Raw genomic sequence first — 23,115 nt, forward strand, 5'->3', positions numbered from 1 at the left:
GAATTGTCATTCTGAAAAAAGAAGTTTGGTCACTTTTGCCAACACAAATTTATTGGACATTTGTTAGTCCAGTTATCAAGTATTTTATCAACCTAAAAAATTTTCTTTTATTCACAACATTTTCATGTCTGGGAATTTATGCTATTCAATTTAGTGTGTTTGTTCAAATATAGATGGGCTTTATGTAAATTCCTTATTTTTCAGTAGCACTGCAATCTGGCTTTGTTTCTTTATTAAATATTAATACATTTATCTTGGGGAAAAATTAATTTTTTTCTTTGCAAATCCTACAGAATTGAAAAGTTAAACTCCAGAGATTATGATTTGTATTGTACTTGGGCAATCTCATCTATAATAATCCAACGCTGGAACCAATTTTTATTACAGAAAATCTTTCTTACACTGAAGAAATAGGGCTGGGAATGTTAGCATACTGAGATCATAGGAAAATCCATTCTATTTTCCATACTAGAGTTTTTACAGTACAAACAGAGCAGACATAGGTTTTCTTTCTTTAGTGACATAGGTTTTCTCTACTTATGAATTTCAGATATCTCTGGAATGTTCTATTTCCGCAGTTGGACAAAATTTAAAGGCAACTTCTTTCAAGATTATTGATTTTTTAGGGGGGCAATTGCATAGTTTTGCACTTCGGGTGTTATGGTGTAGACATTTTACTAGGGCTGGACAGAATTTTACAAAATACATGAGACTCAAAAAAGCAGATTTTTGTGCAGAAATAAATGCCCAGATTAGTAATATAGGTGATAAATGAGTATTGAAAATTTCAAACCCATAGGAATTTGAAAAAAAGAAGGATACTTGTACCCCCTTCATGTAGTTTTATTACTCTTAACATCTGCCACAATGGCTCTGTCTGTGTATGTGTATGTGTATGTATGTGTGTGTATACAAGTACATACATAATATTTTTTAAATATTATATATTAATATATAATAATATATATTATATATTATAATTATATATAAATAATAATATAATATTATTATATTATATATAATATATAATATATATAATATTATAATAATATAATAATTATAATATATAATATATAATAATGTATAATAATATATATAAGCAATATATATAAGCTTATGATACTTCCCTTTTTCTAAATCTTCTGACAACAGCATGAGGACATCAAATCATCTATCCACTAAATACTTCACTATGCATAACCCAAGACCAAGAATATTTTTCCCCTTAAACAGACTTAATACCATTACCACACTTAGGAAAATAAACATTAATGCAGGAATATCATCAAACAAGTAGTCCATACACAACTTTTTAATATTGTCCCCCAAAAGTCCCTTATAGTTTTACTCACTTACAAAATAAGAATCATTTTAAGATATAGACATAACATTTACTGTTGTATGTTTTTAGTCTCCTATAATCTAGAACTTTCATTTCCCTTTTTTCTTCATGATACTGGATTTTTTGACATTTCTTGGCTAGATGTCCTACAAAACATTCCAACTTTGGATTTTTCTTGCTGCTAGATCTTGGTTAAATTCAGATCACACATTTCTGGCAAGAATGCCAAAAAGATGATGTGTGTCTCATACTGCCCATATTAGAAGACACAGGATATCAGGGCATTCTACTATTGGCCATGGAACCTTGACCATTTGGTGAAAATGGTAACTGTTGGATTGCTCCATTGTACAATTTTCCCTCTGTAATTTGTTGGTAATCTGTTGGGTGACATTTTGAGATAATGTGAATTCATTGTCCAATGCCTTTTCATCCAGTAGTTTTAATATATATTGATGATTCTTGCTTGGATCAATCATTATTATAATGGACGTTACGAAATGTGATTTTCTAATTCCATTATTCCTTCTACTTTTGCTATTAGACATTCCTTTTTTAAAAAGTTTTCATTTGTTTTATCTTTTCTTTCTATGCATTATATATATTTATACAGTGTTCATGTTTAATATCACCATGGACTCATGGATTATTTAAGTCTAGTTGTTCTTATACATTATGATTTTATTTGTGTTGCTTAAATTATTTCAAATTTGGCCAGGGGCACAACTTCAAGCAAACTCTGCATTTACTTGACAGAAAAACAATATTTTAGCACTCACTTGATTTCTGGTCTAACAAAATGCTTAAATTACCCTCCCTGCTCCAGCCACGGAATCAGTCATATACCAAAGAACAAAACAAAACAGTAGTTTTATTGAGATGTATCTTTCATATCATACAATTTGCTCATTTAAATACACAATTAATTTATTTTGATGTATTTAACATAACAAGTTAATTTTTTAGTTTTGTCTTCCCAAAAAGAGGCTTCTAGCCGTCAGCAACACTTGCTATTCTCCTTCAGTCTCCAAGTGGTTGTCTCCTCCAAGACAGCTCTAGGTGACTACTAATCTACTTTCTGGTTCTATAGATTTAGTCAGTTTTGGGTATTTCCTATTAATGGATTGATACAATATACGATCTTTTGTGATTAGCTTCTTTCACTTAGTATAGTTTTCAAAATTTGATCATATTATAGCATTTATTGGTACATCATCACTCCTTTTAACCTAAGTGAGGTTTATATTGACTTAATTCCCAAAAAATATGAGACTATGTTCCTATATAGCTCCATTCTATCTTCTCTTTTTGTGGTATTATTGTTTGCATATTATGTTATAATAAAAACCTGAGAACAGATTATTGTAATTACTTTATATTATCTTATATTTTTCATGAAAATGAGAGAAGAAAGTAGAACAAGCAAATATTTATAGACATTATAACATCAACTTTCTTTACTCTTTCTGCTTGTCATTTCTTTCTGTGAATTTGTGTCACCATCTAATGAACATTTCCCTCTTCTACACTTGTTTCTATCCACAGTTTTGTGCTTTTATTGTCAAAGATATTATATATCTAAATGTTATTGGGCTCAGCAATGTAATTATATACATACCGTTTTATAGGTGGAATGCATTTTTCCAATCTGTCCTTGCTTTGGTCAGTTGGAAGTTAGCAGGAGTATCTCAAGCAGTAGCTTCAGTCATGCTTGCACAACTGCTGTTCCTCTTATATACTTCTTTCATCACCATGAAAAAAGCTTCCCTGATAGCTGTTGTCTCCAACCTAGCCCCACAAGTAAACATTGTGTCCAAGACCAGCCTTTTCCTTGTTCTGGAAAAGGTTTTTTGTTGGGACCATACTCTGAGGAGGCAGAAATAAGGGAGATAAGAAATTCTCAATGAATTATTGGGTTAAGAAACCCTTTATCCCTCCTCCTAGTAGAACATCAACAATACCACTTTTTGGATATTGCAAACTAGTATATTGGATCTTCTCCCTTGTTTACTGTTTCAACCTCTGCAATGGAGACAGTAACATCCAGTACCAGTACTCTTCCCATCTAGCCCCTTGACACATGTGCTCACTTGTAGAAAGCTTTCCCTGAGGGTCATTAGAAACCTTGGATGAGTGCCTGAGAAGTTCCAGTTTTTTCTTTGATTGCTCTTCACTGAGCTTCTTCCACCCACCCACACCCACACTATGTGTAGTGCTCAGAATTTAGCCCAACCAGCACGTGCCTTTCTCTACCACCTGGTCTTTTCCTCTATTCATCACATAAACATTCCAGCAAATATCCCCGTTACACAATTATCTCCATACCACCAAGCCTCAAGTCTGGTTTTTCTTTTGTTAGAGGGGGAGAAAATACTATATTCTGACAAAACACAAGTCTTTTTGCTCTTTAGCTAAATATCAAGTCCTCTTTTTTATTCCTGAAGTCTTTAGCTGTTTGAGTTTTAAAAAAATCAGGTTCACAATGAATAAATCCATATTAAAAACAGTGTTTAGGGCCAGGCGCAGTGGCTCACGTCTGTAATCCCAACACTTTGGGAGGCCGAGGTGGGTGAATCATGAGGTCAGGAGTTGGAGACCAGCCTGGCCAACATGGTGAAATCCCTCTACTAAAAATACAAAAAATTACCTGGGTGTGGTGGCGGGTGCCTATAACCCCAGCTACTTGGGAGACTGAGGCAGGAGAATTGCTTGAACCTGGGAGGCAGAGGTTGTAGTGAGTTCTAGGCAAGGGTACGGGACTCCGTCTCAAAAAAAAAAAAAAAAAAAAGAAAAAAAAAAAAAAAAAAAAAGAAAGAAAAAGAAAAAAGAAAACAGTGTTTAGCTCTAATTAAAGCATTTTCATTATCAGCTTTCTCTTTTAAATTCTCTTGCTGTTTACAACAAAAGAAACCACTGCCTTTCATCTGAGGCAGATTTCTATAAAGGAACAATTTATTTCACTTCTTAACCCAACTCCATGAATTCCACATTTATACAACATGGTTCATCTCAACATATCAGATCATGATATTTTCATGGTTCATCTCAACATATCAAATGATGATATTTTAAGATTCCACTTATCTTAGAGATGACTAAGCCTTGTTAGAATGCACTGAGGATGGCACCAGGAAAACTTCATCTTTCATTTTGACAGTGTGATATAAATTTCTAAGAAAAAGTACAGCACAAATTTATAAATATCTTTAAGAACTAGAACTTAGGGTAAAGCTAATGGGTAATGGAGCTGGAAAGAACAATGAACTTATTACCTATAGGTTGTTTCATCACTAACTCTCCCTAGTTGTTTGTTTAAACTGAAGTCTTTATTTTGTCGTAATTCGAGAGAATAGCGAATTATAATGTGTCTGGGTTGTCATGTTATTTGAAACATTTCAATAGGTTACTAGCTAGCATGGTAATTACAGTTACATTTCTAAGGATAACTATGAAGAGAAATTCTGAGTTACAAATGTACATATGGTGTTTACTGACTGTTGGTGGTAGCCTCTGTCTAATGCCTTAAAATGTTGTATAGGTTTTTCATTATGGTCACTAGCTATGTGACTTTCGGCAAGTCATTTACACTTGTTAAACAAGAGTTTCCTCATCTGTAGGAATAGAATAATAAGACAATTCAATTGTTATAAGGATGAATTAAGCCTGGCATATATCAGAAATCAATAGCTGTTAGCTAAAATTATTATTATCATCACATATAAATACTTATTGGGTATCCATTTCATGTCTAACGCTAGGCTAAGTTCATTGGTGATTGTCAGAGAAGCAAGAGACGTGATTCCGACTTTCAAGGAACTAAACCCTCTGTGAAGAGAACAAGATGAGACCAGGTATATTAGAGCCCAGTGCTCTCTGCAGGGTTTCTAGGAGTTGAGAGCAGGAATAGATCAGTGAGTTGGAGTAGATAAAGTGGAGGATGGAGACCTCTATGGGCCTATCATGAAGCATAAGTTTCTCAAAATCTTAATCCTCCTCGTGCATTTATGAAAGCAAGTTATACTATATACAGCAGAGATGATAGATTTGGGGCTTACTACCAAGACAAGAGAAAAGAGAATATTTAACAGGAGCTGGTGATACTTCCAGAGATGCCGTACTGACAGTACTGCATAGGGTCTTTGCAACACAAGTTCAGTCCTTTCCAACTTTGCTATGAGATTTACAGGTAACACTAAATTTTAGAATAACATTACTGGAAACTTTATGGTACATGCATTAAGAGAAGCTGCTATTGTAGTTTTTCCCATGATATGTATGGAAAAGGAAATCTATTGTCATTCTATTAGAGCTATTTTAATACTCTAAGCATATCATTTGTACATTTGATTGTAAGCCATCAATAGGAGCTTTCAAGAATGATTTTTCTCAGCAGAAAGAAGATGCAGAAGTGTTATAGTAATTACGGAAACCTACACCCTATATTTTTCACATGTAAAAGATGCATGCTTTCTTAGCGTGTGATAATGGAAATGTAGGCATAACCATCTATTTCTTATTATGAATCACCATTTTTATAAGGAAGATAAATGGAGAATCTTATATAGAGGTATATCTTTAAATAGCTGATTAAAAGCAGTTATGAAATTGCTTTGAAGTCTGGATGCAATTGAAGCTAATTTGGATTTTCTTATCATCCTAAGATTTCAGAAGTGAATGAAAAAGAATAATAGGCCCTGTTACAAACAAATGACTTGATTCACACCTAAAAGCAATGTAGAATTGTTCCCCAGAATAATGTGTATAGGACTTTGTCTAGTGTTGTGGGAAGTGAGGGACCCTAAACAGAGGGACTGGCTGAAGCCATGGCAGAAGAACATAAATTGTGAAGATTTCATGGACATTTATTAGTTCCCCAAATTAATACTTTTATAATTTCTTACGCCTGTCTTTACTGTAATCTCTGAACATAAATTGTGAAGATTTCGTGGACACTGATCACTTCTCCAATCAATACCCTTGTGTTTTCCTATGCCTGTCTTTACTTTAATCTCTTAATCCCATCATCTTCTTCCTAAGCTGAGGAGGATGAGGAGGTTGCCTCAGGACTCTGTAATTGTAGTATCAACTGCACAAGTTGTTTGTAGAGCATGTGTGTTTGAACAATATGAAATCTGAGCATCTTAAAAAAAAAAAAAGAAGAGAACAGGATAACGGCGATGTTCAGGGAGCAAGAGAGGTAACTTTGAACTGACCCACGGTGAGCTGGATGGAACAGAACTATATTTCTCCTCTTTCATAAGCAAATAGGAGAAATACTGGTGAATTCTTTTTCTCAGCAAGGAACATCCCTGGGAAAGAGAATGCACCCTGAAGGTAGGCTTACAGACGGCCCCTTTTAAGGCGACCCGTCTTTTATGGTTGAAGCTGAAGGGATGAAATAAGCCCCGGTCTCCTGTAGCTCTCCCAGGCTTATTAGGAGGAGGAAAATTCCCACCTAATAAATTTTGGTCAGACAGGTTATCTGCTCTCAAACTGTGTTTCCTGATAAGATGTTATCAACGACAATGCGTGCCCGAAACTTCATTAGCAATTTTAATTTCGCCTCAACAGGTGGTCCTGTGATCTCGACCTGCCTCCATTTGCTTTGTGATATTTTATTACCTTGTGAAGTATGTGATCTCTGTGACCCACACCCTATTCGTGCACTCCCTCCCCTTTGGAAAATTGCTAATAAAAACTTGGTGGTTTTACGGCTCGGGGAACATCACGGATCCCGCTGACATGTGATGTCTGCCCCGGACACCCAGCTTTAAATTTCTCTCTCTTGTGCTCTTTCCCTTTATTTCTCAACCCAGCCAAGACACTTAGGAAGTAGAAAAGAACCCACGATAAACATCGGGAGTGGGTTCTCCCAATAGTCTAGACCAGTCAGAAATGAATGTTCAGGAAAATGCACAGATCTACCCGTTTTAGTGTTAGCTTGGAAACAAATTTCGTAACAGTAGTAAAGACGAGCCTTCCAGACGATTAATCTCCCCTAAAGACAGAAAAGAATATAGTATCTTGAGACTATCATAGATGGAGGATGGTTGGCTTTGAAGTATCTAGATATATGTATCTAAGAATCAAAAGTGGACTCTTATCTCACTCAATACACAAAATTTAATTTGAGATGAATCATTGACTTAAACACTAGTGCTAAAAATCATAAGACTTCTAAATACTAGCTGAATATTTTCTATGACTTTAGGATAGAAAAAGATTTATTAGAACACAAAAGGCATTCACAAAGGAAAAAACAATAAATTAGATTTCATCAAGATAAAAAAACTTTTGGTCATAAAAAGATGATGAGAGGGCGAACCACATTCTGGTTGAGAATATTCGCAAAATATTATATCAGACAAAGAACTTGTTTCATGAAACTATATGGAAAGGCTTTTAATTGTGGAGTGACTCAGTCATGTTTTTGTTTTAATATATCACTCTGGTAGCTGTGTTGGATGGGTTTTTAAAAAACAGGATTGGACACAGGTGGAGAGCAGGACACTGTGATTGTCATCCAGGTAAGAGATGACAAGGGCCTGGGATATTAGATACAGTTTCATGTAGAAAATTCTCTGAAGTTTTCAATGTAGTGAGGACCAAGAGAAAATCTAATATGTGTTTTTAATTCCTTCTTATAGACTGGTGTTTGGGAAGCTCGGTATGATTTCCGTTACGTGAGGGTTGCAGAAAGGTCTTAACTCTTTACAATTGTAAATTTTAGTTTTTGCCCATTATTTCACCAATTTTTTTCCGTAACAGTGTTTTTCTTCTTCCTTTGTGGGACACAAATGACAAGACCATTAGGTCCTTTTAATATTGTTCCACAGTTTACCAAGGCTCTGTTTTTTTAATCTCTTTTTCTTCTTTGTTTTTCAGATTGGGTAATTTCTATTGTTCCATCTTAACAGTTTAATAACCAATTTCTCTGTCATCTACATTATTCAATTGCACCCACTCAGTGAATTTTTATGTCAGATATTATAGTTTTCAGGTTTGAAATTCATATTTGATTCTTTTTTATAGTTTCTAGTTCTCTACAGAGAATGTATATATGCTTCCATCAATTTTAAGCATTTACCTTTATTCCTAGAGCTGATTATAATAGCTGCTTTAAAACCTTTGATAATTTCAACATCTATAATATCTTGTGTTGGCATCTGTTAATTGTCTTCTCTCTTGAGACTTGGGTACTTTTTGATGTTCTTTTCATTTTAGGTAACTTTGAATTATATCCTGGGTGTTTTGAATATTTCATTGTAAGACTCTTGGTCCTGTTAAAGTCCTCTGGAGAATGTTGCTTTAAAAATAATAAGGAAATCAAACCCAGCAATGTTCAATTCATGAGTTCTGTTTAGCTTTTCTTCATGTGAGGATTCCAACATCGGTTCAGTTTTCAAAGCCTTTGCCATCCTGCTTGTGGTCTGTCCCATCATGTGCAACTTGGTGATGAGCCTGGGACTTGTGTTGGTTCCTAACAGAATGAAGGGAGAGACACTTTCCCAGGTCTCTCCTCTGGAATCCCCCTCAGCCTCTCTTACTCTGTGTTCCATTTCCTACTCATCTGACAAGAAAGACTGGATTCCTTTTGGAGCTTTATCCACACTTATTTCTGCACAGTTCCACATGGCTGGCACCACTTTGGGCACAAAGTAGTGAAAGAAAAAGAATGGAATTTCTCTACACTCTTTGGACCACAGGGGTCCCTCTCCCGAATTCCTCTGGACTCGAGAGACAGGTTTTATCTTGGTTTTAGATGACTGTTCTGTTGCCACCTCTACCACTATGGTTAGGGCTGCCTTTGAACTAGGGTTGGGAGTAAGAAAGAAAAAAACAAAACAAAATGAAAATAATTCCGTCTATACTCTCAGACCCACAAGGACTCCTTTTTCTTGTCTTCTGACCAGAAAGACAGGGTTTTACTCAGGTATTTTTTTGTGCCTGCTCCCTACACAGTTACACGCTGGGATTGCCTTTGAGTCAACTCAGGGGAGAGAAAAAAAGAAAAAAGTAAGAAACTCATCCCATGCAGATCATTCTCCAAGTTTTGTCTCCTTTCTGCATTCTGCTTGCTGTTTACTTTTCGGAGTTCTTAGGTAGTTGCTTTTTGTATTTTCCGACTCTTTAGTTGCAATTAATATAAGAGCCAGGCTATAGCAGGCTTGTTCCATCTTTGTTGGCACTGGAATTCTCCATTTGTGCATTCATGACTGGCACTTTTAAAAGTTTTAATTGACGTTCCCCTTCCTGTGTCCAAGTGTTCTCATTGTTCAATTCCCACCTATGGGGTCGGGGGAGGGGGAAGGGATAGCATTAGGAGATATACCTGACGTAAATGACGAGTTAATGGGTGCAGCACACCAACATGGCACATGTATACATATGTAACAAACCTGCACGTTGTGCACATGTACCCTAGAACTTAAAGTGTAATAAAAAATTTTAAAAAGTTTTAATTGACATGAAGTATAGGGTATAGGGTACAATATAGGTGAGTGATGTTTTGATACATATACACAATATGTAATGATCAAATAAGGATAATTAGCATATTCATCATCAAAGATATTTATCATTTCTTTGTGTTGAAAACATTCAAAAATCTTTTCTAGACGTTTGAAGATATACAACAAATTATTAATAACTATAGTCAACCTAGAGTGCTTAAGAGCACCAGAACTTATTCCTCCTATCTCGCTGTAAATTTTTGGATTTGTTAATCAGCCTTTCCCTGTCTTCCCCTCCCCATTACCCTTCCTACCTTCTATTGATAACGATTCTACTCTCTACTTCTGTGGGCTTAGCATATTTTAGCTTCCACATATACATGAGAATGTGTGGTATTTGTCTTTCTGTGCCTGGTTTATTATAGTTAACATAATATTCTCCAGTTCCATCCATGTTGTTGCAAATGATAAGATTTCTTTATTTTTATAGCTGCATTATATTTAATTATGTATATGTACCACATTTTCTTTATCCATTCATTTATTGCTAGACATTAGGTTGATTCCATCTATTGGCTACTGTGAATACTGCTGCAATAAACCTGGGGTGCAGATATCTCTCTGATACATGGATTTTCTTTCTTTTGGATGTATACCTAGCAGAGGAATTGCTGGATCATATAGTAGTTCTGTTTATAGTTCTTTGAGGCATCTCCATACTGTTTCACAGTGGCTGTACTAATTTACACCCTCACTAACACTATATGAGGGTTCTGCTTTCTCCACATCCTCACCAGCATTTGTCTTTTGAATATAAGCCATTTTAACTGGGGTGAGATGATATCTCATTATAGTTTTAATTTGTATTTCTCTCATGATTAGTGATGCTTGTTCTTTTTTCCTAATTCAAATTTCCAACCTACATTGATGCTTTTATTGAGAATACACACAGAATTGATGTTAAGTATGAAGCAGATTTGTTTATTTAAGGTTGGGTCTAGTATGACATACAGTGGAGGATTCCATTTTTAGGAAAGGGATGGACTTAGGATTTAACCCAAGTTCTGCTGTTTTCTTCTGCTTTTTGCTATTCATCATCTAAGTTCTCTGAATCTTCACTTCCTTCATCTGTGCAATGGAGATAATAACCTGTGCTATGATAATAGGAAGGTTAAATAAGGAATTGCATGGAAAATGCTGGTATAATTTCTGGGAACAGAGTAGCCCATCAAAAATATTTATCCTATTAGCTAAACATACTAAGCAATTATCATATTTCAAAAAGATTTCTTCATAATCAATATCTCCTCTCCTCCTCAAATGAGCCCAGAACTGTAATGATCTCAGTTTTATAGCTGAAGACCCAGACTCACTGGGGTTAAGAAAAGACCACACAGAAAAAAGGCAACAGAATCTGTGTTTGAATAAGTCTCTCAGACTCCAATGGTGGGGTCTATGACTGCAATTCTATGGTGTCTCAGCATGACACTATTATTTAACTTCCTCCATCATCCTCTCCTGTGGATTGTAGACAGATCTCACTGGCCAGAATCCTGCTCCAAAGCAGATGGGATTCTTGAAGAATCTATTATCTATCCACTGACCATCCATATTATCTATTCACTGACCATCCACTATCCACGGACCATGTATAATTTTTCACATGGTCTACTCATGTCTTGCAGAGTAATTCTTCTCTTCCCCTGATTTAGTCCCTTATTTTTATTTTCGTCAATCCTCAATCTCTCCCCTTTCCATCTATTGATATCTTCCAGCTCCAGCCATGCCTGCAGAGAAGGCTGTGTTCTAACGAGGGACTTGTGGCCACTTCCATTTACACCTGAGGAGAGGGAGCTTCTGATTTCTGAATTCAGCACACAGGTGCTCTGAAGTCAGGAAACAAAGCATTCATAAATCTGGTTTGGTGCTGCTGTGGTTATAGAGAGAATCACAGATATTTACTTGCATGAAATCCAAACAAAAGAGATGACCTGTAGCATTTTTTTTAGAATAAGAAACCAAAGAACACGTAAAATAATAAACTGGCAAAACGTAGAAATGGTGTTCTGCTTGTCTGCAGAAAGAAAGTGTTTTAATACCAGTTGCTTGGGGACACACACACACACACAAATACACACACACACACACACACACTGAAAATACTGCCCAACTAACCCAACTCTAATGAGCTGTCAAGAAAGAAAAAGCATCAGAAGAACAAGAAAACAGTGAGGCTGTCTTGGAGGTCAATGTAAATGTCTACTGTTTTCAAGGTTCTATAAATGCTTTGAGGTTATAAACAATAGGTAAATTTTAAACTTTTCTATGGAAAGTCAGTTTGGGGCAAAAACAAGATGAAGACAGAATGAGAGACGACAAAAAGCTGCAGCTTGAAGCTGAAGAGCAGCCCTAAATGTACTATTTATTAAGTACTTGTTAAGTTTCAGGCACATTTTGTTACCTTTTATTCATTCTCACTCAATCCTCATGACCACCTAGTAAGAAAGCATTACCCATTTTACAGATGAGAAAATTGAGGCTCAGACTACTAAGTAACAGGGCCATGAACATATGCCTAATTATTCTTTCCATAGCCAGGAGTTCATCTAGCTCTGCAAAATCTTAAAGTGCATAATTTTTTTCTTTTTTTGAGACAGGGTCTCACTCTGTTGCCCAGGCTGGAGTGCAGAGGCGTAGTCATAGCTCACTGCAGCCTTGACCCTTGGGCTCAAGTATTCCTCCTGCCTCAGTCTCCCAAATATGTCTCTTCTAAGAAGCCATGTTTTGGCTGGGTACGGTGGCTCATGCCTGTAGTCCCAACACTTTAGGAGGCTGAGGCAGTTGTATCACCTGAGGTCAGGAGTTCGAGACCATCCTGACTAACATGGTGAAACCCTGTCTCTACTAAAAATACAAAAAATTAGCCGGGTGTGGTGACAGGTGCCTGTAATCTCAGCTACTCAGGAGGCTGAGACACAAGAATCGCTTGAACCCAGGAAGTGGAGGTTGCAGTGAGCCGAGATTGTGCCATTGCATTCCAGCCTGGGCAACAGAGTGAAACTCTGTCAAAAAAAAAAAAAAAAAAAGCCATGTTTTGTTGTCACTGCTCTGTTGTGGAATTATTATCTAGCGGTGGTGGGTGAAAGTAAAGCTTCCCACTCTACAGAGGGCTGGCCACCATTGAAGAGCAGTGGTGCAGTCTGTTGTTTTCAACCATTTTCCTGTTCGTGGCCACATGACTTTTATCCATGGCTTGTTAAATATATACGCTTTCTGTTCCAAAAAATGGAAATCTATTTAAACATGAAATTGAACTTTGTTTTCATTTTATTTGTGCCAATCCTTCTAACCCTCATTTTAAAGCAAAAAAGGCAAAAACTATGTTAATAAACTTTAAAATATATAAAAATATTTATTCTGACTAGAGTGAGCAGAAATAAAAGTGTTGTTTCCTTTGGTGATCAAACCTCTTCCTGTTATGGTATCCTTATAAGAACTGGTGTATGCAACTCAATTCTGGTGCTAATCCCCTTGAGTTAGTGCAGACTCCACAGGTTAAAGACTCAGTCCTCCATAAGCCTGTCCTCACATTAAAAGCCATGCTTCAGAGAATCTCAGGCCAACCATACTTCTGACCTACTGGCTATAAATTCAGGAGTTCCCACAACCTTTTCAGGTTTTGATAATTTGCTAGAGCAATACACAGAACTCAAAAAAGTACTATACTTATAATTATAGTTTTATTGTGAAGGATAAAATTCAGGACTAGCCAAATGAGAGATACATAGGGTGAGACCTGGGAGAGTCTCAAATGTAACACTTCCATGCTCTTTCCCCATGGAATCAGGGCCTGTCATCCTCATAGCACTTCAATGTGCTCAGCAGTCAGAAAGCTCCACTTCTGTGTCCAGAGTTTTTATTAGGGTTTCCTTATATAGGCATGATTGATTGAACATTGACCATGTGATTGATCTTTATCTCCAGCCCCCAGGACTCCCTGGAGGCTGAACTGGCTCAAAGCTCCAACCCTATAATCATATAATTAATTTTTTTGGTTACAATTCTCTATCCTGAGTTATTTAATCTCACTAGCATAAAGTCAGATATGATCCAAGGGGTTCATGAGCAACAATGACACTCTTATCACTCTGGATATTCCAAGGATTTTAGAAGCTCCATGTCAGAAACGGGGGACGAAGGCAAAATAAATTCTTTATCATACAACAGATGGGTTGGAGTACTTAATTTGGAACCAAATGGATGTAAAGAAGTTCTATTGATTAAATTCAGATGGTTGCATAATTTGTTATTCAAATGGCAATTCTCTTTGGAAAGAAAAGTGGGGTGCTAATTGGATGGGGATGCCAGACTGCAGGCATAAGCAGGACATACTCAGAGTGAACTGAGACTTTTAATCACCTTAGGTCTTATTTTATTCCCAAGGAAGTGTGAAGGGTTTGGGACCAATTTGTAAGTTCTTGGAGTCCTCCTTGGCAAGACAAGAACTTCTTTTGCCTCTGCTAGTTACATACATGAAACTGAGGGAGACTGTTCAAAGGGAATGACAGTATGTGTAAAATTAGAGAAAATTTGACATTGATAATAGACTGTGTCTCTATTTGAATAGAAAAGTAATTCCATAGCAGATAACTCAAATTATTTTTATTACACATAGGTGACAACATATGTACCATTCTCTTTTTTACTTATATATTCTGAAATTTAAGGGTATGATAAGGTCTTCCAAATCAAAAGGCCCACCCTCCCCATTATCACCCCACCTATAAAAGTAAACTTTATCCCCTTTCCCTACAAAACCAGTCACCTTATATGCTTCAAAATTTGTTGGTTACCAAATACACATAGTTCATGACCACATCTCCATTCTTTCCTACACATAAGTTCCTGAAGGCTCCTGATTTCCTGTCATTACTTTTTCATACCAAAAATATATCAAGAATGTTCAATACCACTGTGTTAGTCAGTTCAGGCTGCCATAACAAAATACCACAGGCTTAGTGACTTAAACAACAGAAATTTATTTTCTGATAATTCTGGAGGCTGAAAGTCCAAGGTCTAGCCTGGTCTGTTTAAGTTTTTCTGGTGAGGGCTCTCTTCCTGGCTTGCAGACAACTGCCTTCTTGCTATGCTCTCAGATGGCCTTTTCTTAGCGTGCACGTGTGCAGAGAGAGAAAGCTCTGGTGTCCCTTCCTTCTCTTATAAGGACACAGTTCTGTTGGAATAGGGTCTTATCCTTATGATCTCATTTTATCCTAATTACTTCTATAAAGGCCCTATGTCCAAATCCAGTCACACTGGGGATTGAGGCACCATCATATGAATTGGGAGGCATAATTCAATCAACAATAGTCACTCCAGTTCTAGAACTCTGCATGTTTAAAAACCATGCCAGTTCTTTAAAGGCATGACCCTTTAATCATTTCTATATTCTTAGGGCCCAGCATGTAGTATGCAACCAGACACATTATTATTAGGATAAATGTATTTATGATTGAAAGGAGCACTGGCAAATCAAATTCAAGAGAGACTTGAGTTGCCTACTGACACCTATTTTCCAAAATGTTATAGAGAAAATACACTCCCAAGTTCCTTTCTTTCTTTCTTTTCTTTCTTTGGAGATGGAGTTTTGCTCTTTTGCCCAGGCTAGAGTGAAGTGGTGCGATCTAGGCTCACTGCAACCTTTGCTCCCTAGTTCAAGCTATTATCCTGCCGCAGCCACCAGAGTAGCTGGGATTATAAGCGCCCACCACCATGCCCAGCTAAGTTTTGTATTTTTAGCAGAGACGGGGTTTCGCCATGTTGGCCAGGCTGGTCTCAAACTCCTGACCTCAGGTGTTCCACCTGCCTCGTCCTCCCAAAATGCTAGGATTATAGGCATGAGCCACCGCACTGGCCTCTACGTTTCTTTTATGCCAGTTCTAGTATTGTCATTTTTCCCATAAGGAGAAGGAAATCTTTAGGCATGAAACTCCTGAAGAAAAGGACATTAAGTAAAGAATTCATCAAAGCCTTTTGACCCAGATGGGTAAATTGCTTTATTTCATGGCAATTACTGAAAAGCTCTCAATAATTTCTGATGACGGCATTTGACTCTAATACATTGAGTCCTGGCTAATTGTCTCAACTGGTCGCATTGGTCTCAACTGTGACAGCATAAGAGAGCAAGCAAGATGGCAGGCCACTAGCAGTCCAGCTTAGGTGGAAAGAGAAGGCTTGGGGGAAATCGTGTTGGCAGAAACACTGTTGCAGAAAGCCTCCAAGTATTCCATAGCAGCCTGACCTTGCATTTGTGGCCATTGGTAATGATAATCATGTAATGGCCTAATGGGTTTTTTCTGCTCACTGCTTAGACAAAATCAATCTACTGAGATGATGGCATTGCAGTGGAGAATCAGTTCGATTGACATGAAGCTGGCCTATGCAGGAGAACTGGAGTTATCACTCAAATCAGTCTCCCTGGAGCCCTGGAGGTTAGAGTTTTTATGACAATTTGGTGGGAAGGGGGCTGAAGAATGGGTTGATTGGTTGGAGATGAAATCAGAAGTGTGTGGAAAACTGTCCCCCTTCCCTGAGTCTGCCTCTAGGTGGGGCCACAGGAGTCATGAGTTGAGTCATGAGTCATAAGTCTGGGTGGGTTCAGTCTTAAGGATATTTTATAAAACAACCTTAGGTTCTACAAGGGTGATGCTATCTATAGGAGCAATTGGAAAAGTCACTGATATGGTTTGTATTTGTGTCCCTGCCCCAATCTCATGTTGAAAAGTAATACTCAGTGCTGGAGGTGGGGGCCTGATGGGAAGTGATTGGATAATGGGGGTAGCTTCTCATGAAGGGTTTAGCACCATCCCCCTTGGTACCATTGTCATGGTAGTGAGTGAGTTCTTATAAGATCTAGTTATTCAAAAGTGTGCAGTACGTCTCCCCTTTCTCTTCCTCTTGCTCTAGCCATGTGAAGTGCCTGCCCCTCCTTTGCCTTCTGCAGTGAGTATAAGCTTCCTGAGGTCTCCCCAGAAGCAGAAGCTGCTATGCTTCCTGTACAGTCTGAGGAACCATAAGCCAATTAAACCTCTTTCCTTTATAAATTACCCAGTCTCAGGTATTTCTTTATAGCAGTGTGAGAACATACTAATACAGTCACAGATCTTGTGACCTCCACCACATGATCTCTGAGTAGTAAGAGATTATAGAAAGTAGGCCTATCTTATGACCTCTGACCTATGACTCCCCCAGTAAGGGATTATAGAAATTATGTTTGTCTTGTCATAATTCAGCTCCCTCTCATAATACTAACCTTGTGGCCTTTCATTAGTTTTATGAAGGTGATTTAGTTTTGGGAAGGGCTATTAACATCTTTGCTTTGACGTAAAAGTATAAACTACATTCCTCCCAAAGTTAGCTTGGTCTATGCCCCGGAATGACCAAGGACAGCATGGAGGTCAGAGCAAGATGGAATCAACTATGTTAGATTTCTCTTACTCTCACAATTTCACAAATGCAGTTTTGATAATGATATAAATAACAATAATTAGTGGAAAAGGAATTCCAATTAAAGACATGAAATCAAGAGGCCTTCGTGAAGTGGCTTATTGGTAGTTTGAATTGGAAGCAGGAATTGCAAAGATACGTAAAGTGGTTTAAATTTTCATGGACATATAGGTTTGGGAGACTAAACTGAACTTAGAGTACAAAATCTTCATTCCATAGTTCAAGAGATTGAGGCCCAAAGAGGGAAATGCCTTCTCTATTTCTCATTCAGTACTCCACAACTAAGCGAGTAAGGTCCAATATAAGCGCAGCATCTCTTTATCATCACTAGAAGGTAAACTCTATGAAGACAAGGTTTCTGTCTTGTTCATTCATTAAATTTTCCCCAATTACCTAGAACAAAGTCTGTTGCACATTAGGCAGGAACTCTGTTGGATGACTCTCAAAGTACAGCATCGTGGTTATGATCTTGAGTTTTGAGTTAATGGATGTAAATCAAAATACTACTACCTACTAGATATGTTACTTTGGACAAGTTATTGAACTTGTATAAGCCTTAAATAAGACATCAAACAAGATAATTCATATAAATCAACTTGACCAGACCAGTACATAGTAAGCACTTAATAAATGCTGAATATTTACGATAGTAGTAGCCATAGTTTATTCTTGCTGATTACATTATAAATTCTAAGATATTTTATTTCACGCAACTTTTTTCCCAAGTTCAATGTTTTAACATTTTGCTTTTATAAATGAAATGCTAGGGTATTCCCATACCCAGTCATTCTTAAAACGTTTTATTTTGATTTTCTTCCTGAAAATACATTAAAGAGATGTGTCAAAAATTAACATTCATACTACAATCTCATTTCTCCTGCTGAGCAGCCTATCAATTACTGTTGTTGTTTTTTTTAAAATCATAATTGCTCCCTGATTGCTCATACATTTAAACAATCAATGCTGCTATTACATCCTCAGTCATGATTATCAAGATGAAAACTATCTGGTGGGAGAGGCAATTTCTGAGTAATATTTCCAGTTGTATACAGGATGCTTGGAAATTTAAAATAGTGTCCCCCAGTGTTTATGTTTATTAACTGCAAGAAAAAGAAGAAAACTCTAGGACCCTATTCACCTAGAAATCACTATAGCACTAATAAGCAAGGGAAAACAATTTCAGCCCAAGATTGCCAGAAACTACATTTGGAGTGAGTGAGAAAAAGGCCTGGTGGAGTAATTAACAAAACCAGACCCTTTCAATGCACTATTCGCCATTCAGCAGCATTGGCATCACCTGGGATTTTGTTGAAAATTGTAGGTTCTCTGGCTCCACCCGAGACCTACTCAATCAAAGCATACATTTTAACAAGATTCTTTAGCTGATTGAAGTTTGAGACACACTGGTTTAGTTTAAAAGGCACAGAGAGGCCAGGTGCAGTGGCTCATGCCTGTTATCCCAGCACTTTGGGAGGCCAAGGCAGGCAGATCACCTGAGGTCAGGAGTTCGAGACCAGCTTGGCCAATGTGGTGAAACCCTGTTGCTACTAAAAATACAAAAAGTAGCCAGGTGTGGTGGGGTGCCCTTGTCATTCCAGTTACTTAGAAGGTTGAGGCAGGACAACCACTTGAATCCAGGAGGCAGAGGTTGCAGTGAGCCGAGATCATGCCATTGCACTCCAGCCGGGGCGACAAGAGCGAAACTCTGTCCAAAAAAAAAAAAAAAAAGGCAAAAGGCACAGAGAATCGAAGTGCTTTCTTGTTTCAAAGCATTTTTTACAACATATTCTTATTAAACCAATTTAATATTAAGTCAAGGGAATAGACAAAAGTAAAAAAAATTCTTAATCTCATCATCTAGCCAAAACTGCATCATCTATGAATGCAATGTGACATTTAATATACAGCAAGCGATGTTATACATGCTGTTTTGTAACATGCTTTCATCCTTCTAAACAATAATACATCATGTTCATCTATCTAGGACAATACACAGAGCTCTATATCATCATTTTGAATAGCTGAGTAGGATTCATGTTTTTTACGCACTCTTGTTTATCAAATGTCCTATTGATTGAAATTTAGGTTGTTTTCAATTTTATGCTATTATAATCTCTAAGTGAAATGTCTTTGTGATACATCTCCTTGCTCTTTTGTATATATCTCCTAAATCCAAGAATATTCATCATTTGTGTCACAAGTTGCAAAACGTTTTAGCAGGAAAATACTGGACTGGGAATCAAGACACTTAGATTCAAATCCTAGGTTTGGTCTCTATTAACTTCTTCATTGTCATCTCAGTTTGCATATTCATAAGTGAGAAGTTTGAAAATTATCTTTAAGGCACTCTACAGTTTCAAACTTTCAATACAAGTGGTGTCAAATCTATCATATTTGACATTATAGTGCATTTCACAGGGAATTTCTGCCTTTGTTTTTCAGAAATTAGTAAACTCTGTTAACTGTATTTAGTTCAGTCTAATATCTAATTTTATTTGCATGTCATGATTTCACATTAACTTTACAGTAGGAAAAGACGGCCTAGGGAGATCCTGGGTGCCAGAAAGAACTTAATTACATACATACTGCATTTGAAAAGTTATGGTGCATTGCTTTTAAATCAGGCTTTGCTACCAAAATACTCAGAACAAGTATTAGTTGGTGTCAGACAACCAGGGTTTGAGACCCAACTCTGTTATTTACTAACTACATGAATTCAGGTAGATTACGAAAAATTCTTTTAGCCTCACTTTCTTCATCTAAAAAATGATCTACGGAGATCATAGTTCCTTTGTGTGTGTTATGTGAAGATAATGCATATAAAATCCTTAGTGCAGGCCGAGCGTGGTGGCTCATGCCTGTAATCCTTTGGAAGGCCAAGGAGGGCGGATCACTTGAGGTCAGGAGTTCAAGACCAGCCTGACCAACATAGTGAAACCCCGTCTCTACTAAAAATACAAAAATTAGCTGAACATGGTGGAGGGTGCCTGTAATCTCAGCTACTCAGGAGGCTGAGGCAGGAGAATAGCTTGAACCCAGGAGGCGGAGGTTGCAGTGAGCCGAGATCATACCATTGTACTTCAGTCTGGGCAACATGAGTGAAACTCCGTCTCAAAAAAAAAAAAAAAAAAAAAACCCTTAATGCAATGCTTGGCACACAGAAAGTACTCAGTAATGTTTTGTCATTTATGAATACTAGAATTCTAAACTTCTTCCTACTTTGAAAGCTTTCAGGACTATGAAAAGACAAAGAAATATGCCCAACACAGTAAGGATATGAAAATAGCTGAGGCCTAAGAGGATCTGAATCATAAACTCATTTGGTATATTCACAAACAATATATCCGACAAAAGTCTAACATCCAGAATCTATAAGGAACTTAAATAATTGAACAAGCAAAAAGCAAATAGCCCTATTAAAAAATGGGCAAACGACATGACCAGACACTTCTCAAAAGAAGACATATATGCAGCCAACAAATGTGATAAAAGTAGTCTCCATATTATTAATCACCAGAAAAAAGCAAATTAAAACCACAATGAGATATCATCTCACATGAGTCAGAATGGCTATTGTTAAAAAGTTAACAAAACACAGATGCTGGTAAGGCTGGGGAGAAAAAGGAACACTTATATACTGTTGGTGGGAACATAAATTCAGGCACTGTGGAAAGCAGTTCGGAGATTTCTCAAAGAACGTAAAACAGAGCTACCATTTCACCCAGCAATCCCATTACTGGGTATATATTCAAAAGAAAGTAAATCAGTATAACAAAAAGATCATGCACTTGCATGTTTATCACAGTCTTATTCACAATAGTAAAGATACAAAATCAATCTAGGTGCCCACCAACAGTGGACTGGATAAAGAAAAATATGGTACATACATACCATGGAATACTACGCAGCCATAAACATAAGTAAAATCATGTCCTCTGCAGCAATATGGAAACATCTGGAGATCATTATCCTAAGATGAACTCAGGAGCAGAAAACCGAATACCACATGTTCTCACTAATAAGTGGAAGCTGCATATCAGGTTCTCATGGACATAAATATGCCAACAGTAGAAACTGAAGACTACTAGGGGAAGAGGGTAAGCGTGGAGAAACTAACTATTGGCTACTATGCTCAGTATCTGGGTGATGGAATCATTTATACCCTAACCTTAGTGTTACACAATATACCCAGGTAACAAACCTGCACATGTACCCCCTAAATCTAAAATGAATGTAGAAAAATTTTTTTAAAAAAATAATTTTATAAATGTGGAGCATAGTATTTAGATTAGTGTTACCCTTTCCAAAAATGTAAGATTATATGGACTGTAGAATTTAAATTATTCTTATTCAGATGAAAAATATAGGGAACAGGGAAGAATTAATTTGTGCAGATTATGTAGCAAGCTGCTCTCAGAGCTGTGGCTGCTTTAGCCACCAGCATCTCCATTGACTACAGAGGAGTGTGGAAGTCAGTGACAGCTGGGTGCTCCAGTCCAGTGACAAATTACAATTGTTCTGTGGAGTATGAAGGAGCAGCTTAGAAAGTGTCCAAACAGACAAATTATATAGTCATCCTCACTAGTAATTACTAGGGAAAAACTGTATCAAATGCTGTTTTTGACCCATCAGATTTCTGTTTTCAAAAATGCTAATACCAAGTTTGGCAATAGATCATAGAAATATCCATTTGACAATAAGTATTGAAAACTAGAGACGTTCATCCTCTTTTATCCAGTATTTCTTCATATAGGGATCGATCCTGAAAGATAGTCATAGATACACACAATATTTATGAAAAAGGATAACATGAATAACAGAAAACCACATAAAATCCAGGACATTGACTAAACACATTGCAGAAATAATGCAGCCATGGAAAATCAAATTTTAAAAGAATATTGAATGACATGAAAAATGTTCATGATGTATTAAGTGAGAAAGCAGGTCACAAAACAATAGATCCAATATACCCCTAATTTTATAAAATATGGATGAATAAGCAACACAGATATTAAAGAACTGGAAGGGCTTACAGCAAAATGTTATCAGTTTTTGTCTTTGGAGAGAGGAGTTAATAAGTAAATATTATTTTTTGCTTGATTTTCCCTTTTCTGTACTGTTCCACTATCCCTATTGGATTACCCTAACATAGTCATGCTGCAGTAAATATTCAGGTGCTTCTTTTCAGTAAGCAATTCCAAACCCAAGTGTTCTTTATTATTATTTATTTATTTATTCTTAATTTTTATGGGTACTTAGTAGGTGTATACATTTATGGGGCATGTGAGATATTTTGATACAGGCATGCAATGCATAATAATCACATCATGGTAAATGGGGTATCTATCACCTCCAACATTTATCATTTCTTTCAGTTATAAATATTCCAATTACATTTGTTATTTTTAAAATGTACAGCAAATTATTGCTGACTGTAATCACCGTGGTGTGCTACCAAATACTAGATCTTACAAACCCAAGTGTTCTTAAACTTGAGTTGTAATGAAAGAAATGCCTTTCTTAGTCATCCCCTCCATAGGCTTTCATATTTAAACAGTTGCTCCATCTGGGATTTTCTCCATGCCACAATGTTACCAGACAACATAAAAGGCAATGTCGATCACAAGACATTTGTTTTTTTAATCTATACTGACCATAAGCAAAATTTGCAAGATATCCAATAGGTCTGCAATACCCAAGAAGTTCCCTAACACATGGCTCAGTGCAGCTCATCCCAAATCAAAATCTACCCCCTTGTTATTTCTTTTTCTACTTAAGAAACCTTTCCTAAACTCTCCCCATGTATTTCTC

The sequence above is a fragment of the Mandrillus leucophaeus genome, unplaced genomic scaffold, assembly GCF_000951045.1.
Source record: "Mandrillus leucophaeus isolate KB7577 unplaced genomic scaffold, Mleu.le_1.0 Scaffold80, whole genome shotgun sequence".
Classification (NCBI taxonomy): Eukaryota; Metazoa; Chordata; class Mammalia; order Primates; family Cercopithecidae; genus Mandrillus; species Mandrillus leucophaeus.